This window comes from Sminthopsis crassicaudata, chromosome 2 (genome assembly GCF_048593235.1).
Source record: "Sminthopsis crassicaudata isolate SCR6 chromosome 2, ASM4859323v1, whole genome shotgun sequence".
Classification (NCBI taxonomy): Eukaryota; Metazoa; Chordata; class Mammalia; order Dasyuromorphia; family Dasyuridae; genus Sminthopsis; species Sminthopsis crassicaudata.
This window is the reverse complement of record NC_133618.1, coordinates 648756177-648775112: the sequence shown is the minus strand read 5'-3', so window position 1 is coordinate 648775112 and position 18936 is coordinate 648756177.

The following is an 18936-nucleotide window of genomic DNA, read 5'->3' as shown; positions in this document are numbered from 1 at the left end:
ACTTTCCTGGTACCATGCCATCTGTAATTCAAATGAATAAAACTCTTCCTTATAAGCTACATAATGAAAACTTTGGAATTTATTCTTATCAAACTAAGAGAGAGACAGAGAGACAGAGACAGAAACAGAGACAGGGAGAGCAAAAGGAAGAAGAGAGAAGAGAGAAAAAGAAAAGAGAGGAGAAAGAAAGGGAGGGCAGTATTTTAACCCATTTTTTCCCTAGTTGAGGGACCAGTTCTCTGTCCACTGTGTCTTGCTGCCCTTTATTTTTCTGCAATGATATGAATGGTTATCTTACTTCCTGATCTGCTATTAAATCTTTGAAAAACAAAATTGCTCCATCTCACAAGATCACAAGCTTATATACTGTAGTAGTATTTTGGTATAGTAGTAAGAAAACATCTAAGTTTCATCTATCAATTTTAATGGCTATTTTCATAAATTCATTTATTTAACATTCTTTTTTTTTTTTTAAATTTTGAGGTTCAATTTTTCTTTTTCCCTCTAGAACATTTCCTCTCATTGAGAAAGTTACCAATATTACACCTTATATGACTATTTTAATAATTTTAAAAAATAATTTAAAAGTTATCAACAATTACTGACTCTAAGTTTTCTGATCTAAACCCTAAATATAAGAAGCAAGCACATCTTTAATAAGTAAAAAAAATCCCCCCATCTCAATCAGACTTCTCTCCTCTATTAAAGTTTCAGAGGATTCCAGTTGGAAAAGGAAAGATTAGAAATGGCTTGGGCACAGGAAGAGAGGGAAAAAAAAAAGTAGAACTCATTTTGTGTGACTCCTAATGAGACTGCTGATGCATCTGAGTGAGACTGATAAAAGTTTAATCTAAAAGAATAGAGATAAAAGCTTAATCTAAGAAGGATTTCCGAGTTGCAAAAGTGTTCATTTGAGATTAGATAACATAACTTTGTAGAAGAACTATCCTTGGAGGAGGAAAGTGTGAGCCTTTATTGCACTCTGGAACTTTCAAAACAGGGTGAAGGTGATTCAAGGTTGAAGAATGCTTGGGACCAAAGGAAGGAAAGAGAATGGATTCAAGGGATTGAATGGTAGAGGAGTATTTATAGTAGAAATGACTAAAATAGAAGTTCTAAGAGAGGAAATTGAGGGCTGTGGAGGACAATGATGGTTTTAATGAGGGAAAATCAATAATTTTCAATGCAGATGGACACAAAGCAGAATTGAACAAGTTTAGAGGGTTGATTTTCACAGTTCAAAATTGTGGAGAAAGAACAGTTGTGTATATTTGTAAAAATGAACTGGAGGCTGAGAGGTGAAGCACCAGGTCCTGGGATTCAAGGGTAATGAGCCTGGAAGCCAGTGTGTCTGAAAGTATAGTGAGTGAAGTGGCAGATCTTAGGGTAGAGAAGAAGATAATTGTAAATCAAGGATTGAACTTCTTGATGAAGGAGACAGAATGTCTAAGAGGTCATTAAATCTATTTTGTTGGTCTTTTTGCTTGTTTTCAAAAAAGATCTCAAAGATAGAACACAGATTTAGGATCCAGAAAGATGCAGGGAACCTCTAAGGAGGAGAGTTTGCTAAGGGAAAAGGAAAAAAGGAAGCCCTCACACTGGGGGATAAATATCAAATATGGTTCATATCAATCATCTGACCTATTGAATGTCTTCAGGATGTGTTGCTGATCATCTATTCCATTCAAGTGTGATATAGTGGAAAGGGTACTGGGATTAGAGTCAGCTGATCTGCCTTGGTTTGAATCTTCACTTTATTTACACATTACTACTGCATTTTGAGCAAATGAACTACTTATCTGAGACTCAGTTTCCTTATGAATAAAAGAAGAGGGTTGAATTAGATGATCTCATGCAGCTCTTAAGTTTGTGATCCTGGGAAATACTTTTAAATGTCTACCTAGCTCAAAGTAGTCGGTTAGGGGAAGAGCACAAAGAAGGACCCACAAGGAGCATACAGACTAGCCATGCCAATTCACATTTAGCATCACATTTTACAAAGAACTTTCCTCCCAACACCTTGGCACAAGGCTAACTTCGTTTTCAAATGAAAAAAACAAAACAAAACTGGATCAAAGAGAGGTTTAGCTGCAGAGTGAACACTGACAGCAGAGGGAAACACAGGAGATCAAAGATGGGGAGCAAGAATTGACTTCCAAGACCTTGCAGAGGGGATGAGAAAACTAAGAGTTAACTATTTGCCCTCCAGCAGCTTTCATTATACTGGAGAGATATGTATACTTATGCATAGATAGTCAAAACAGAGCTTTACAAAGTTTTAGGAAGGACTTTCTAGGGGAAGAAAAAATGGGGAAATCACCAAAGCTAGGTGAGATTTAAGACTCCAGAGACATCAATTCAATATATCAATCTGGAGAAATAGACATCTATGTCTGCTCTCTCTTTCGGCAAAAGGAAGTTGAAATGTCTCAAATATTTCTTAAGAGGTTAAAAAGTATCCTCAAAAGTGGTTTTTTTTTTTTAAACATTCTCCCTTCCCCCCACCACAAAAATTTCTCTGCTAATTAAGGAAGAAATCCTTCTGTAGTTTAGTTCTTTTGGAGGAAGCAGAAAAAGAGTGGGCAGTTTTTAAGAGATTTGGTACACACAACCACATTTATTTATCTGGGTCAGAACGTGCCTAAACATCAGGATTAATTTAATGAAAATCATGAGGAAATTCAAAAGCTACTAAATTAAAAACAAGAACTCTAAAGAGTCATCTAGGAGGATATTTCACCAGTCTCTAACAAAGCAGCATCTAATTCCATCAAAAGTGAAACATAGGAGCAAGCTAGGTGGTGCAGTGGATAGAGCACCAGCCCTGAAATCAGGAGGACCTAAATTCAAATCTGGTCTCAGCACAACACTTCCCAGCTACATGACTCTGGGCAAGTCACTTAATCCCAGTTACCTCAGCCAAAAACATACACACAAACAAAAAATGTGAAATGTAAGCAAAGTTTAGAGAGAATCAGTCTTTTTAGCTTAGTAAGAAGGCAGGTGAAATATACACTACGAATAACAGTCCAAGTTGTTTTTATGATGCCATGAAGGCAAATTATGAGCCAAAAACCATTGGTATATCTCACTATTTAACACTGATGAAGCCATAGGGCATGACCCTGGGAAAACAGGCTAAACAACCCATCATCAACGAATGCTGAAGCCATTGACCATTTATCTCAGATTGAAGTCAATCTCTCTCTAGCCAAAATTCTAACTAAAGATGTTTGGGATGCCATTAGACTCCTCTTATGTGCAAATCATCTAGTGCTGATTGAATTTCAGCACAGATCTAGAAGGCACAGGGACCTCTGCTCATACAACCTGACCAAAATCTTCTGGTTTATATGGCAAGAGAATTTTTATTCCCTGTGAGATCAAGGATGCCTGTATTCTCCATCTATAGATTGTCCTATGACTACCACAGGCAAGTTTCTATCTTGGTCATTACTAGCAAAATTCTTGTCAGTAGTTAATTGTTCTATTGTTTGGAAGATGGTTTTCTATTTGAAAGCCAATGTAGCTACAGAAAGGGCCAAGGAATGGTTGACATGCTGTTTATTACCTGACAACTACAGGAGAAATGTCAGATGCAGAACAGAAATCTGTATACAACATTCACTGATCTAACCAAGGCTTTCAGTTGTGAGGGCCTATAGAAGACCATGGCAAAATTTGGTTGCCCAGAGAAGTTTGTCAGTGTTTTATGCTGGTTCTGTGATCCCCATGCTTTCATGGATTCTTGATGATGATGCTGTCTTGATTTCCTAGTAACCAGTTGAGTGAAGCAGCACTGTGTGCTTGCTCCATGCTTTTCAGTATGATGTTTTCAGCTATGCTGTCAGAGGTCTTGCACAAAGATGAAAAAGGCATCAGGATAGCTACTGCATTGATGGTCAATTATTTAACTTGAAAGGGCATTAACCAAGCCTAAAATGGAGGAAAAGTTGGTGAAATGTGGCTGGGTAAAAGTAAACAATGAGATTGATATAATGTTAAAGTTTGTGCAATACCTTGCATACCTAACACTCTTACTTTCAGGTTTGCTGATTTGATTTACTGCAAAAATCAAGTGACCCTTAAAGAAGTCCCTGAAGTTCTCTCCTTTTACCCTCTCATTATCTCATTCCAGTTTATGATCTTTGGAGAAACATGGCCCATACCAAAACCTTTACCTAACTAAATCAATTCTGTTCTGGCTCATATCCTTTCATGTTGTCTATGGAAATTTTCTTTTTCAAAACTGGTTTGTGAATGTCTAATTCGATTCTAGAGTAGACAGGCCTGAATTAGATGCAGCTTACAGAATCTAGAATCCCCGTTTGAATGAAATTTGTTGCATGAGGAATTGGAAATAGAGGGGATATTCATCTATTAAGAATGGCTAAACATGTTATATGAATGTAACATATGAATGTAATAGAATAATATTTGTGACAAGAATGATGAGCAGGATGATTTCAGAAAAAAAAAAAAAAACTGGAAACATTTACATGGACTGATACAAAGTCAAGTAGCAGAACCTGAAGAACACTCTATACAGTAAAAGCAACATTGTTCAATGAACAAAACTATGATTGATAGATTTAGCTTTTCTCAGCCAAACAATGATCTAAGATTAATTCAAGAGACTCATGATGGAAAATGTTATCTAGAAAAAGAACTGATGGAGTCTGAATACAGATCAAAGCATACTACTTTCACATTCTTAATTTTATTTCCTCCCTCTTGTTCTGTTTATTTTTTCACAACACATGACTAATATGGAAACATGCTTTTCATGATGGAACATATTAAACTTGTATCAAATTGCTTACTATTTCAGAGAAAAGAAAGGGGAACCCCAAAATTTAAAACAAGATTTTTATAGTAAGAATAAATGTGTTAAATTGTCTTTACATATAATTGGGCAGAAAACTATTTAAAGGGGATGAAAAGGAAGTTGTTTCATGGAGGTGACCATAAATGCTTAAAGCTTATGGCAGCAGAATTGTTAGACTGGGAATTTCTACCAAGCTGGAGAAAAGTCTGGGAAATATTTGTGAAGACAGATATTCAAAGAACCTGTTAAATAATTCTGAAGAGGCTCATTATATTTGACCAACAGTAGAATTCTTTGGTCTTGGAGAGCTAATTTTGTCTTGTAAAAAAATTATAGGGACATCTGGATGGTGCAGTCGATAAACTACCAACCCTGGAATCAGGAAGATCCAAGTCCAAATGTAGCCTCAGACATTTGACAGTAGCTGTGTGATTTTGGGCAAGTCACTCAACTTTTATTGCCTTGAAAAAAAAAAAAAGAAGAAGAAGAAAGAAATTATAAACCTAGCTGCAAAGGAAAATTAGCATTTTCCCATACCAGATAGTGAGTATTTAAACATAGTCTCCATTACATATGTTTCCTTTTCCTTTTATATGTGTAATAATTTCAACATTTTCTTTTCTTTTTAACCAAAAGAAAATACTTTTTTCTTAATAAAGCTTTTTATTTACAAAATATATGCATGGATAGTTTTTCAACATTGATCCTTGCAAAACCTTCTGTTGCAATTTTTTTTCTTCTTTCCTCCACCCTGTCCCCTATATGGCATGTAGTTCAATACATGTTAAATATGTTAAAATATACAACATCTTATTTTCAAAAATCTTTGCACATCTGTTTTCTTCAAAATGATTATTTACTTCTATACATGTTTTGTGGTGAACTTTTAAAAGGTATTTTATTTCCCCCCAGTTTCATGCAAACAGCTTTAACATTGTTTAAAAAAAAACAAGAAAAAAAAAAAAGACTGAGTTCCAAATTCTCTCTATTCCTCCTCCATCCCTACCATTATTTAGAAGACAGACAATTTGATATAGGTCATACATAAGTAGGCATGTAAAACATTTCCATAATAGTCATCTTATATATGAAAATATAGAGCAAAAATTATCAAACTCAAGAAAAATGAAGTTTAAAAAATATATTTCAATCTGCATTCAGATATTCTCAATTCTTTCTCTAGGAATGAATAGCATTTTCAGTCTTAAATCCTTCAGAATTGTCTTGCATTATTCTATTCATGAGAATAATTATGTCACTAGTAGCTGATCATCTTATCATATTGCTATTACTTTGTGCACTGTATAATTCACTCTGCATTTGAAGTCTTTCCAGATTTTTCTGAGCAGCCTGTTCACCATTTTTTTACATTTTTATACTTTATTTTTTAAAATTAATTTATAATTATAACTTTTTTTTGACTACATATGCATGGGTAATTTTTTTTGCAACATTATCCCTTGCACTCACTTCTATTCCAAATTTTCCCCTCCTTCCTTCCACCCCCTCCGCTAGATGGCAGGAAGTCCCACTGTTCACCATTTTTTAAAGCACAATAGTATTCCATCATAATAATTTACCACAATTTGTTTAGCCATTCCCCAATTGATGGGCATCCTCTCAATTTCCAATTCCTTGTGTCCAGAAAAGAACTGTAATAAATATATTTTTGTACACATAGGTTCTTTTACTTTTAAAAAAAAAATCTCTTTTGGAATACAGAACTAGTAGTGGTATTACTAGGTTATAGGCTTTTGAACATAATTCCAAATTGTTCCACAGAATTGTTGAATCAATTCACAACTTCAAAACAGCACATTAATATTTCATTTTCCCCACATCCCCTCTAGCATTTGCCACTATCCTTTTTTTTCTATTAACCAATTTAATAGAGATGAGGTAATACCTCTGCAGTATTTTAATTTGCTTCAATTAATAATGATTACAGCATATTTTCATATGGCTATAGGTAGCTTTGATTACTTCAACTGACAACTCTTCATGTCTTTTGAACATTTACAAATTGGGGAATGGCTCTTATTTTAATAAATTTGACACAATTCTGTATATGTTTGAGAAATGGGGCTTTTATCAGAGAAACTTGCTCCAAATTTTTTTACCCAATTTTTCTAATTTTGTTTCCCTCTATCTTATTTTCTTCCCATCCCAAGTTTATTCTATTCTCTCTATCCTTTTACCCTATTACTCCTCAAAAAACAAAAACAAAAACAAAAACAAAACAAAACAAAATTAAAAAACCACACAAAAAAGACAACCCTGCCATCTTGGGGAGGGTGGTAGGGGGAAGGAGGGGAAAAATTGGAACAAAAGGCTTGGTAATTGTCAATGCCTAAAATTACCCATGAGATATATTCTAAATAAAAAGCTATAATAAAAAAATGTTTTTTGCTTTTGACTACTCTCTCCCCAAATCTGCTTACCTTCTATTATCCCTGTTTCTTCTGTTATCCCCTTCCCCTTCTATAGGGATGAGTATGTTATTCCCTCTTTGAATCAATTCTGATTCTCACTTCCCTCCTCTTCCTCTAGACAGTAAAACTTTTCTTGCCATTAATGAATCCCATTCTACTTCTCCCTTTCCCTTTCTCCCAATACTTTCTTCTCTTGCCCCTTAATCTTATTTTTAAAAAATATGATTCCTCCTCTCACTGAGGTATCTTAGGTTGTGCTTACGTGCACATAGAGACACACAGACACACACACCCTACACAATGCCATTTATTCTTAGCCTTTGATTTCCAACTCTCCTGACCAACACTCTCCACTATGACCACCTGACTGCGATATGCCATTACCCCCCACCCTCAGTTAGGGCACATCTCTGAGGAGCAAAATGTATAAACTGTAAAACTGCCAAGTCTGCCTTTGTATTATATTTCTATTACATCTTTTGTTTTATGAAGCACCTGTGTTTCCCACTGTATTCTATTGGCTTTCTTTTATATCCATGGTTGTTTTGGTTTCTGTTTTAAGGTTTGCTTCCAACTTGAGTAAAAGTATATACTAAAAATATATACATATATTATTCCTTCATATTCAACTACCACCTGTATAATTTATATCCATATACATTCCTTCTAACTATCCTAATAAGCAAATTCTTATAAATTATAAATATCATACTCCATATAGGAATATCAATAGTTTAAACTCATTAAGTCTCTTATGATTTCCCTTTCTTGTTTACCTTTTATCTTCTCTTGAGTCTTGTATTTGAAAGTCAAATTTTCTATTCAGTTCTGGTCTTTTCCTTCTATACATTTTTAAAAAATGCTTCAATAACCAATTTTTCTTTCTTTTTTAACTTTTTTTGATAGTAATATCACTAGGGTCAATCTTTTCTTCAACTCATCTTCATAAAAATAAAAGAGAAAAGAAGAATCTTATCTTCTCTACAACCTCAAATCTCTCTATAAAAAATATGCATTAACAAGGAAAAGAAACCCACAGTCTAGGTGTGTAACAAAACATAACTCTTTGTGCACTTTGAGACCATCACCTCCATCATGAAGTATGCAGAAAAATGTATTCATTTTTAGCGATTCTATGGCTTATGACACATTTAATTGAGCAACTGGTTTAAGTATTTCAAAGCTGTTTCTATCTACAATGTTTGTAATTTGAAAATTTTATTTTTCATGTATTGCTTCTTCATTCTGTATTGGTTTGTAAAAGTCTTTCCAGCTGAAATCTTCTCATTCATTACTCTACAGCATAATCATATACAATATTCTTTTATATTCATATATCATAATTTTTCAACCATTTCACCATTGTATATGAATTTATGTTTTCAGTACTTTGCTACAATAAATAGAGCTGCTATATTTGTGTATATGGGAGTGCTTTTCCTTTTTCTTTTATCTGTGGGGTGTAGCTTAGTAATGGTATTGCTGGGTCAAAAGACATAAACAGTTTATTGGGTTTTAGTCAAATTGCTTTTCAAAAAGAATAGAGCATTCCATAGCTGCATGAATAGTAGCATACTGCAGGCTTAAAGGTGTCTATGTGACTTAGTGGATAGAGTGCTGGGTCTGGAAGACCTGAGTTATAGGATATTTAAAAAGTACTCACAAATGCTTTATTTGTATAATTCCAAATTGTTTTCCAAAGTGGCTGTGCTATTTCTTAGCTCCATCAACAATGTATTAACATCTTTCCATCACCCCTCTAGCTTTTTCATCATTTTTGTCACTTTTTCAGAGTGTGAAGTGAAACTTTATGGCTATTTTGATGTATTTCTTTTCTTTTCTTTCTTTTTGCTGAGGCAATTGGGGTTAAGTGACTTGCCCCAGGGTCAACTAGCTAGGAAGTGTTCTGTGTCTGAGATCATATTTGAACTCTGGTCCTCCTGACTTCAGGGCTGGTGCTCTATCTACTGGGCCACCTAGCTGCCCATTGATATGTATTTCTCTCATTATTGGTGATTCAGAATACTTTTTCATGTGGTTGTTAATACTTCGAAGTTCTCTTGAGAATTGTTCATTCATATCCTTTGATAATTTACTAGTGGGGGATGGCTATTTATTTCATGTATTTTTGTCAATTATTTAAACATCTTAGATAGCAAACTGCTATAGAGAAATTTGATACAGAGATTTCTCCCTCCCCCATTTTGTCACTTCCTTTATTATCTTAGACATATTAATGTTTTGTGTGGAAACTTTTCAGTTTCAATTAATCAGTTATTTTTCTTTTGTAGTCCCCTCTTTCACATGTTTGGTTAGAAATCCTTGGATTTCTTCAAGCTGTGAAAGGTATATGATCTACTTCTCTTCTAGATTTTTTTGGGGGTGTGATCTTTAATATTAAGGTATCTGATATAAGGTGTTCTAAACTTTTTTTTTTTTTTTTTTTTTTTTTTTTTTTTTTTTTTTTTGCCAAATTGCTGTCCAGTTTTCCCAGAATTTTTTTTAATCAAATAGGGAGGTTTTTCTCCAGTAATTTGGTAGTTTGATTGTTATGGCATGGAATAAGTAAATTAAGGTGAGTAGTGTTATCTTTTTTCAAAATTTTATTTTCTTGGTCTACCTATAAGAAATTCATTCTTCTCCAATTGTATCTTTGTCCTTTTATCTGTAGTGTTTTATTATTGTGTGCATCTTGGGAGACTACAAAATATTTTTTTATTTTGTAGATAATTTGAATAAAATTTCTATTTCTTCCTGCTGAGTTTCATTATATATAGAAATATTAATGCTAAATTTTTTGCTGCTTGCTGTCTTAGTTACAGGTTTTTTGGTTTTTTTTTTTGCTTTATTCTTTAAGAGTGTTCGAATAGATCATTATGTCATGCACAAAAAGTGATAGTTTTATTTAATTTTTTCTTGTTCTTACTTCTTCAATATCTTTTTCTTTGCTGATTGCTATGTTACCATTTGTAGGACTACATCAAATAATAATAATGATGAACTTTCTTGACAAAATTTTTTTTCTATGATAAAATTCTCTTTTTTAATGGTTTAATCTTTGACCCAGTAATTCTTTTTTTTTTTTAATGGCATTTAATATAAATTTAATTCTATGTCTTCTGTAAAAGATGCTTTTAATGTTTCTGCTTTTCTTTATTTGCCTGTGAGACTGTAATTCAATAACACATGGTCACTTTTGACAAAGATGTTGTTGGTGGAACCTGGGTAGCTCAATGAATAGAGCACCAATGAAGATGTAAGGACCTGAGTACTTGATACTTACTAATTGCATGGCTCTGGGCAAATCACTTAACCCTGATTGTCTCACTCCCTCTACCCTCCCAAAAGATGTTGTACCCAGTAATCACAGAGATCTAACATATATAACTTTTCTAAAATTCTATTGACACTTAATATGTTTCTTCTAAAAATTTGTCAGATTTGTCTAAATTTTAAAGCTGAAAGCAGTATAATGAACCCCCCATGAGAGTTTTATTGTCTATTTACATTAAATCAATGACTATTTCCTTTAATATTTACAAACCATGTAATTAAATTTATATTAAACATTAATTCAAACACATGTAGATATGTATGGATTGATTTTAATCCCGTGTCTTTGATGCTTTTAAATATCAAAATACTTAAATATATTTCCCCTATTTATTACATTCTATAAAGTCTACATTTATAATTCACTGGTCTGAATTCTTTACCTCCTTACCTCTTTAAAATCACCTGAAATGTACACATTCTGTTCTAGCCCCTTATTATACATCTGTAAGAATACTTTTATTTTCAATGTGTTTCTTATATACAAGATACTATTAGATTCTAATTTCTAATACATCCTTTTATTCTTTTCCATTATATAAGTGAGTTTACAAGTCTTAAAAGAAAGATATATCCATCCTAGAATGATTTTTAGAGGGTAGGCACTATTGTATTGCTAGAACACATCATAGGATACAAAATTCCTAAATTCCTCAAGAATTAATCATTTAATTCAGCCACCAAGTCATTGATCTGATTGTATGTAACATCTGGCATGTCAGCAGTCAGATGTCCTTGAGGGAAAGGCAGATCTCTCAGAATGTCATCTATATCCAGTTTTCAAGGGTAGTCAGGCAGATAATCATCAGGGAGAAGCATTGGAGAGTTGAGCTCAACAGTTTTCTTGGATATACTGATGAGCTGAAGTTCTTGCTGGTTAAAAGGAGGGAACAATACATTTGGCTGCTCTTCCCCCCTCATCAATGGAGGTGATTGTGTTGGACTTGGATGTTCCTGTGATGACTGATAAAGAAATGAAGTCAGCTGCTGTACCTGGATGGCTGCTGCTACTGACAGGACAACTCCTGAGCACATTGAAAAGTTAGTGGGTCATTTGATACCACATACTAAGATGATCAAAATGGGTCCAAGATTTAGGCATAAAAAACGAAATCATAAATAAATTGGAGGAACATGGGATGGTTTACCTCTCAGACTTGTGGAGGAGGAAGGAGTTTGTGTCCAAGGGAGAACTAGAGACCATTATTGATCACAAAATAGAACATTTTGATTACACCAAATTAAAAAGTTTCTGCACAAACAAAACTAATACAAACAAGATTAGAAGGGAAGTAACAAATTGGGAAAACATTTTTACAGTTAAAGGTTCTGATAAAGGCCTCATCTCCAAAATATACAGAGAATTGACTTTAATTTATAAGAAATCAAGCCATTCTCCAATTGATAAATGGTCAAAGGATATGAACAGACAATTTTCAGATGATGAAATTAAAACTATTTCCACTCATATGAAAGTGTTCCAAATCACTATTGATCAGAGAAATGCAAATTAAGACAACTCTGAGATATCATTACACACCTGTCAGATTGGCTAAGATGACAGGAACAAATAATGATGAATGTTGGAGGAGCTGTGGAAAAACTGGGACACTGATGCATTGTTGGTGGAATTGTGAAAGAATCCAACCATTCTATACAGCAATTTGAAATTATGCCCAAAAAGTTATCAAAATTTGCATACCCTTTGACCCAGCAGTGCTACTAATGGTCTTATATCCCAAGGAAATACTAAAGAAGGGAAAGGGATCTGTATGTGCCAAAATATTTGTGGCAGCCCTTTTCATAGTGGCTAGAAACTGGAAAATGAATGGATGTCCATCAATTGGAGAATGGTTGGATAAATTATGGCATATGAATGTTATGGAATATTATTGTTCTGTAAGAAACGACCAACAGGAGGAATACAGAGAGTCTTGGAGAGACTTACATCAACTGATGCTGAGTGAAACGAGCAGAACTAGGGGATCATTATACACTTCAACAATGATACTGTATAAGGATATATTCTGATGGAAGTGGATATCTTCATCATAGAGAAGAGCTAATCCAATTCCAATTGACCAATGATGGACAGAATCAGATACATCCAGAAAAGGAACACTGGGAAATGCGTGTAAACTGTGAGCATTTTTTTGTTTTGTTTTGTTTCTCTTCCCAGATTATTTTTACCTTGGGAATACAATCCTTCCTTTGCAACAACAACAACAAAAAAATTTGGTTCTCCACACATATATTGTACCTAGGATATAGTATAAGATAATTTAATATGTATGGGAATGCCTGCCATCTAGGGGAGGGGGTGGAGGGAAGGAGGGGAAAAACTTGGAACAGAAGGGAGTACAAGGGATAATGTAAAAAAAAAAAAATACCTATGCATATGTACTGTCAAAGAAAATGTTATAATTATAAAAATTAATAAAAAATAAAACGAAAACAAAAAGAAAAGTTAGTGGGTGAGTGTAAGTACAACTGTTCTATTGTCCATCCCTGCTGCTGCTGATGCAATGGGGGCTTCACTTCTTCAAAAGAGCAGGTTTGTGTGCCATGATTCTCTGGCCCTTGTGATTCCTGGTGAGGCCAAGAAAATGCCCACTGGGACACTAGACAATAAGGTTGAAGTTCAGTCAATGGCCTCATGGTTTCAGGGGAGACAAATTGAAGGCTTTGGGAAATGTTATATCCTGTGCAAGCAGCTTTCCTGGTTAAAACCACACTCCTCCTCTCTATGGAGTAGCACCTCCTTAGGCCACCTTTCTGACTAGGCTTGCTTACTTGGTCCTGATCATGAGCCAGATCTGGTTGCAGTTGGTAGTGAAGACTCATTTTTAGGGAGATCATGCTTATGGTGGTTTTCTTTGAGTAACTGACTTGGAGGTGATTTTCCTGGGGGAATCCATTTTCTTGAGTTTGTTGAAGCCAGAGCTGTCCATTTTTTCTGTTGTGCTGATTGTCTAGCTCTTTGGTTTTGAAACCAAATCTAAGTAAAGAGTGGAAGAAACATGATGTCCATTAACCTGACCTAAACATTAGTTTTTCATTGTTACAAAAGCAATATGTTTTTGTTTCTTTAAACTGGTATTGATCTTAACTTGACAGAACAAGTGGATAAGACATTTTATTTTTCATTCATTTATTTATTATTTATTTATTTATTTTTGGCAGATCTCTTTATCTGGTTGAAAGAATTTCAAGGAGACATACACTTAAAGAACCACTCCCAAACAATTTCATTCCTTAAGGGCTACATTACTATTTTCTTTTCCTCTCCAAGTAGACAGACTATCTATCTTTCAGTATGCTATGAGTATTCCCAGGGTTATTGCACAAATGCCCAGCACATAATAGGTACTTATTAAATGATTCTTCAGTAAAGTTACTGAGGAAATGGAAACTGAAAATCTTTAACTACATCTTTATTGTCCTCCTATCTTTCTTCTAAGATCAGTACAAATGTTCCCTCCTAAGAGGCTTTTTCTGAGCCTTTCTACTTCATTTGCCATCACCTTGCCTACTTCAAATCTGTGAAAATGAGAGCCATTTCCCTGTAGGTAAATGTGGTCCAAAGAAATGAAAAGAAAATAGATACATAAACGTACTGTGCTTGGAGTGATTGTCTGGGTCTACATTCTCAAGAAAAAATGGGAACTATGCCCAAAGGGCTGTCTAACTTTCTGTATTCTTTGGTTTAAAAATACTACTATTAAGTCTGTCAGCAAAGAGTTCAAAGAAAAAGGAAATAGATTGATAATGTACAAAAATATTTGTAGCAGCTCTTTCTGTGGTGGCAAAGAATTGGAAATTGACGGGCTGACCATCAATTGGAATGATTGGGCAAATTGTGGTAGATGATTGTGATGGAAAACTGTGAAGTTGTAAGAAATGAGGTGCATAATAGTTTTAGAAAACAAGGGAGTCATGGCCTATATAAATTGATGCAAACTGAAGTGAGAAAAGGTAGGATATCAAAGTGTACAATCACAGCAATTTTGAAATGAAAAACTTAGCTACTCTGACACAGAGTCTTCTAAAGTTTTCTTAGTCTTCTAAAAGATTCAGGATTTTTAAAAAAATGCTATCTACCTCCAGAAAAAAAGAACTGATGAACTTCAATGAACACAAAGTATGATTTTCTAATGTTCTTTTTTTAAGGGAATATAGCTAATATAGAAATATGTTTTGCATGATTTCAGAAGTATAATTGATATCACATTGTTTGCCTTCTTGGTAGGTGGGAGGGAGAGAGAGAAGCTTGAACTCAAAATCTGAAAAGAAACGAATGGAAAAAAAAATAAAAAAAAATTTAAAAGATATAAACAGGCACTTTCAAAGAAACTCAAGCAATCAATAAATATATGTTCAAGTCCCAGCTAAAATAATACCTTACACACATGAAGCCCTTCCTGCTTTTTCTTAGTTTTTATTTTTATTAGCAAAGCATTTGGAGTTAAGTGACTTGCTCAAGTTCACATAGCTAGTAAATCTTACAGCAAGTTAAGTATCTCAGGCAAAACTCGAACTCTGGTCCTCCTGTACCAAAGGCTATCTGTCTACTATACTGTCTAGCTGCCCCCCCTTTTTTTTCTTCTTTTAAGTCTTTCCCTGTGTTGATTCTTTCCTACTTTGTTGTTTATGTAGCTATATATATGTTGTCTCTCCCGTCTCCTATTAGTTTATGATCTCCCTGAGGGAAGAAGTTGTCTTTTGCCTGTCTTTGAATCTGCAGTTCCATATAGTAAGTGCTTAATAAATGTTTATTGACAGACTGAGATGAAAAAATTCTCCAAATCACTACAAACTAGAAAATGTAAACTAAATAAAGCAAAGGGTTGTCCATCAATTAAGAAATGGCTGAATTGCTGTAGTGCATTTATGCCATGGAATTCTACTTATGCCCTAAGTAAGGATGAAATAAGTAGTTTTAGAAAAACCTGAGAAAATCTGTGTGAGAGCATGCAGAATGAAGTGAGCAGAGTCATAACAACTGACAGAATCCTATAAACGGAAATGATTTTAAAATATTTGAAGGTTTTGTTTGATGTAATGACTATTATTCTAAAATAGGGCTTCTCAAACTTTTTCTACCTCCAATTCCTTTTACCTGAGCAATTTTTACTCGACTCCAGGTATATATATATATATATATATATATATATATATATATATATATATATATATATATATATATATATATATATATATATATACATATATATATATATATATACATATATATATATATATATATGTGTGTGTGTAAAGTAGGTATAAAAATCCAACAGTTTCTGATAATAAATCATGATTTTCACCATGAAAGAAGTTTTGCTCTCTAGAGAACTGAAGAAGCATGCTATTCACCACTTGATAAACTTGATTGACTCAAGGTACAGAATAAGATACATTTTTGAGTCATAGCTAATATGGAAATTTGTTTTTCTTCATTTGTTATTCTTATGTATTTCACAAACTTTTCCTTTTTTCCCCATCTTTTCCACATTGATAGGTCAGTGTTGTATAATGAGAAAGGGAGATGGAATAAGATGAGAAATGGAAAAGAAAAAGGTCATTAAGGCATTTAGAAAGAAAAATATAAAGATGAGAACAGAAACTAGAAAAAGAAATTCAGACCCGAAGGTTAACTTTGAGAACTACAAACAACAAATCGAATTGAAGATATTTTAAAAGAAAAAAAGTAAGTTGTACACAAAAGAGTTGAAGTTCTATATGCAATCCTCTTATTTTTTTCTTTGTATATGGGAATGCTCATTTTACCAGTATTTTAAGTTCCAAATGAAAAGAGAAACCAAAACAATGGCCAAAGTCCATTGATTGGATGATTAATAAATAAGCTGTGATATGAATGTAAGTCAACATTGTACCAGAAGAAACATTATGAAGCATTCAGAGAAAACTGCAAAACATCAAAAGATATCAAGTCAGATTAATTCCAGGAAAGATAGTGACTTCCGAAAACTCATGAAATATTCTTCTTGGTCAAGAGATGGCTTAATTCTAAAGGAGCCATATGCTATGTACACTTTGTCAATGTGTTCATTTATTTTGTTTGATTGTCTTTTGTTAACAAGAAAGAATCTATTTAATAGGGATAAGAGGTGCTACTATTCAATGGTATATTTTTTATTATTAATAAAATATTACATTAAAAAAGGAAATCTGGAATGAACAGCAAACCACAATGAGGGATGCCAATTAAGACTTTAGGGGAGGTACTTAAATTTTTATTAGCTTATTCATTTACCTTTTCTATAGGTATAGAAGTTATAGAAAAAAGAGATAAGATAGTATAATTTCATGATAATATCTGAGAGTGTGTATATACATTATATACATCAACTATCCTAAGTTCCACGTGTAGCTTTCAAAGTGGATGTGATTGTGCTTCTTCATAGCTTTCTTTTTGTTTGTTGTCATTTGTCTTTTTCAAATTTCTCTGTGACTTTTCTTTTTTATATCCTTTTCTCTTTCACATAATTCTCCCAGTACCCTCACCCAAGATTTTCCCTAAATCAAGAAGCACAGAGAAAAACCAAACCTCAAAACAAATAGAGTGAAGTTGCACAAATTCCCTCACTATCTCTGTCCCAAAAATTGATTTTCCATTTTGCATCCACCAGTGTGTCCAGAAGAGGGCAGCATGCTCAATCAATCCATGAATTCCACAGTGATAGCAGAATAAAAAGCCTTTGAGTCTTTTAAAGTGCTTTTCTTTTACAAGATCATAGCAGTCATTTTTCTGGCTCTGCTCACTTCACAAAAGTCTTCTCAGGTTTTTCTGTTAGGGGACCACAAAATAAAAGCCCTCTCCAAGAAGCCCATGCAAACATGGAGGCTGATGAGTTTGCTTCTGCAAGATTGTGAAGAGGAGACCTAAATGCCCATTTGGAAGAGGACTTGGCCAACCCTTGTGTTAGCACATACTCCAAGGACTGGTCTCCTCTTTCTCTGTCACCTTCTCCCCCAGAGCTTGAGTCTTCTCTCACAAATAAGTGTGATCACTAAAAACATCCTTGTTGGAAAACACATTTCACCCTTCCATCTTCTTTCCCAAGTGGTGAGAAGTATCAGTTCAGGACTGGTCCTCGGTTTGATAAGGTTTTGTAAGTATTTCATAGTTGTTTTCCTTTCCAGTGTTGGATTCAGTCTCAGTCTCTCCAAGTTATTCTAGCTTGTTCAAAATAGTACTTTTTGATATATCTAATGCCTAATTATGTATACATGTCATATATCCCCCACCATTAATAAACCATTAATGAACATTCCCACCAATTAATAAACATCTACTTTTGTTTCCTGGTTTTTGTTACAATAAAACTTTAAAATCTTTCTATATTTATGAATCCTGTCCTTTCTTTGATATCTGGGCTTTTTTTTTCTCCATAATCTGTATTTATTATGAGATAAATCTGATCAGACATATATATATATATATATATTTTTTTTTTTTCTTACAACATTATCCCTTGCACTCTCTTCTCTTCCAAATTTTCCCCTCCTTCCCTCCACCTCCTCCCCTAGATGGCAGGCATTCTCATTCATATTAAATATGTTATAGTATATCCTAGATACAATATATGTGTGCAGAACCAAATTTTGTTGTTGTTGTTGTTGCAAAGGAACAATTGGATTCAGAAGGTAAAAATAACCTGGGAAGAAAAACAAAAATGCTAAGAGTTTACACTCATTTCCCAGTATTCCTTCTCTGTGTGTAGTTGATTCTGTCCATCATTGATCAATTGGAACTGAATTAAATCTTCTCTTTGTTGAAGATATCCACTTCCATCAGAATACATCTTCATACAGTATTGTTGTTGAAGTGTATAATGATCTCCTGGTTCTGCTCATTTCATTCAGCATCAGATCATGTAAGTCTCTCCAAGCCTCTCTGTATTAATCCTGCTGGTCATTTCTTACAGAACAATAATATTCCTTAACATTCATATACCATAATTTACCCAACCATTCTCCAATTGATGGGCATCCATTCATTTTCCAGTTTCTAGACACTACAAAAAGGGCTGCTGGGAAAACTATTGAGTGGTCTTAGTGGGTCAGAGAATTGGCAGTTTGGGGGTTGGGTGCATCTTACTTCATAGGTTTCAAAGAGTAACTATTCACACCTCCCAAAGTGTAGAGCACTTTGTACCTAATACCAATCTTAGTAACATTTTTAGGAACCTATTGTTTCATATTGTTAAGTCCTGGGAACACAAGCAAAGTCAAAACAGAAATGTTTGATTGTCCATCTGAGCTTGTTTTTATGGTCTATGAGAACATTGTTTCTCAAAAAGTTGAAGTTATTTGTAT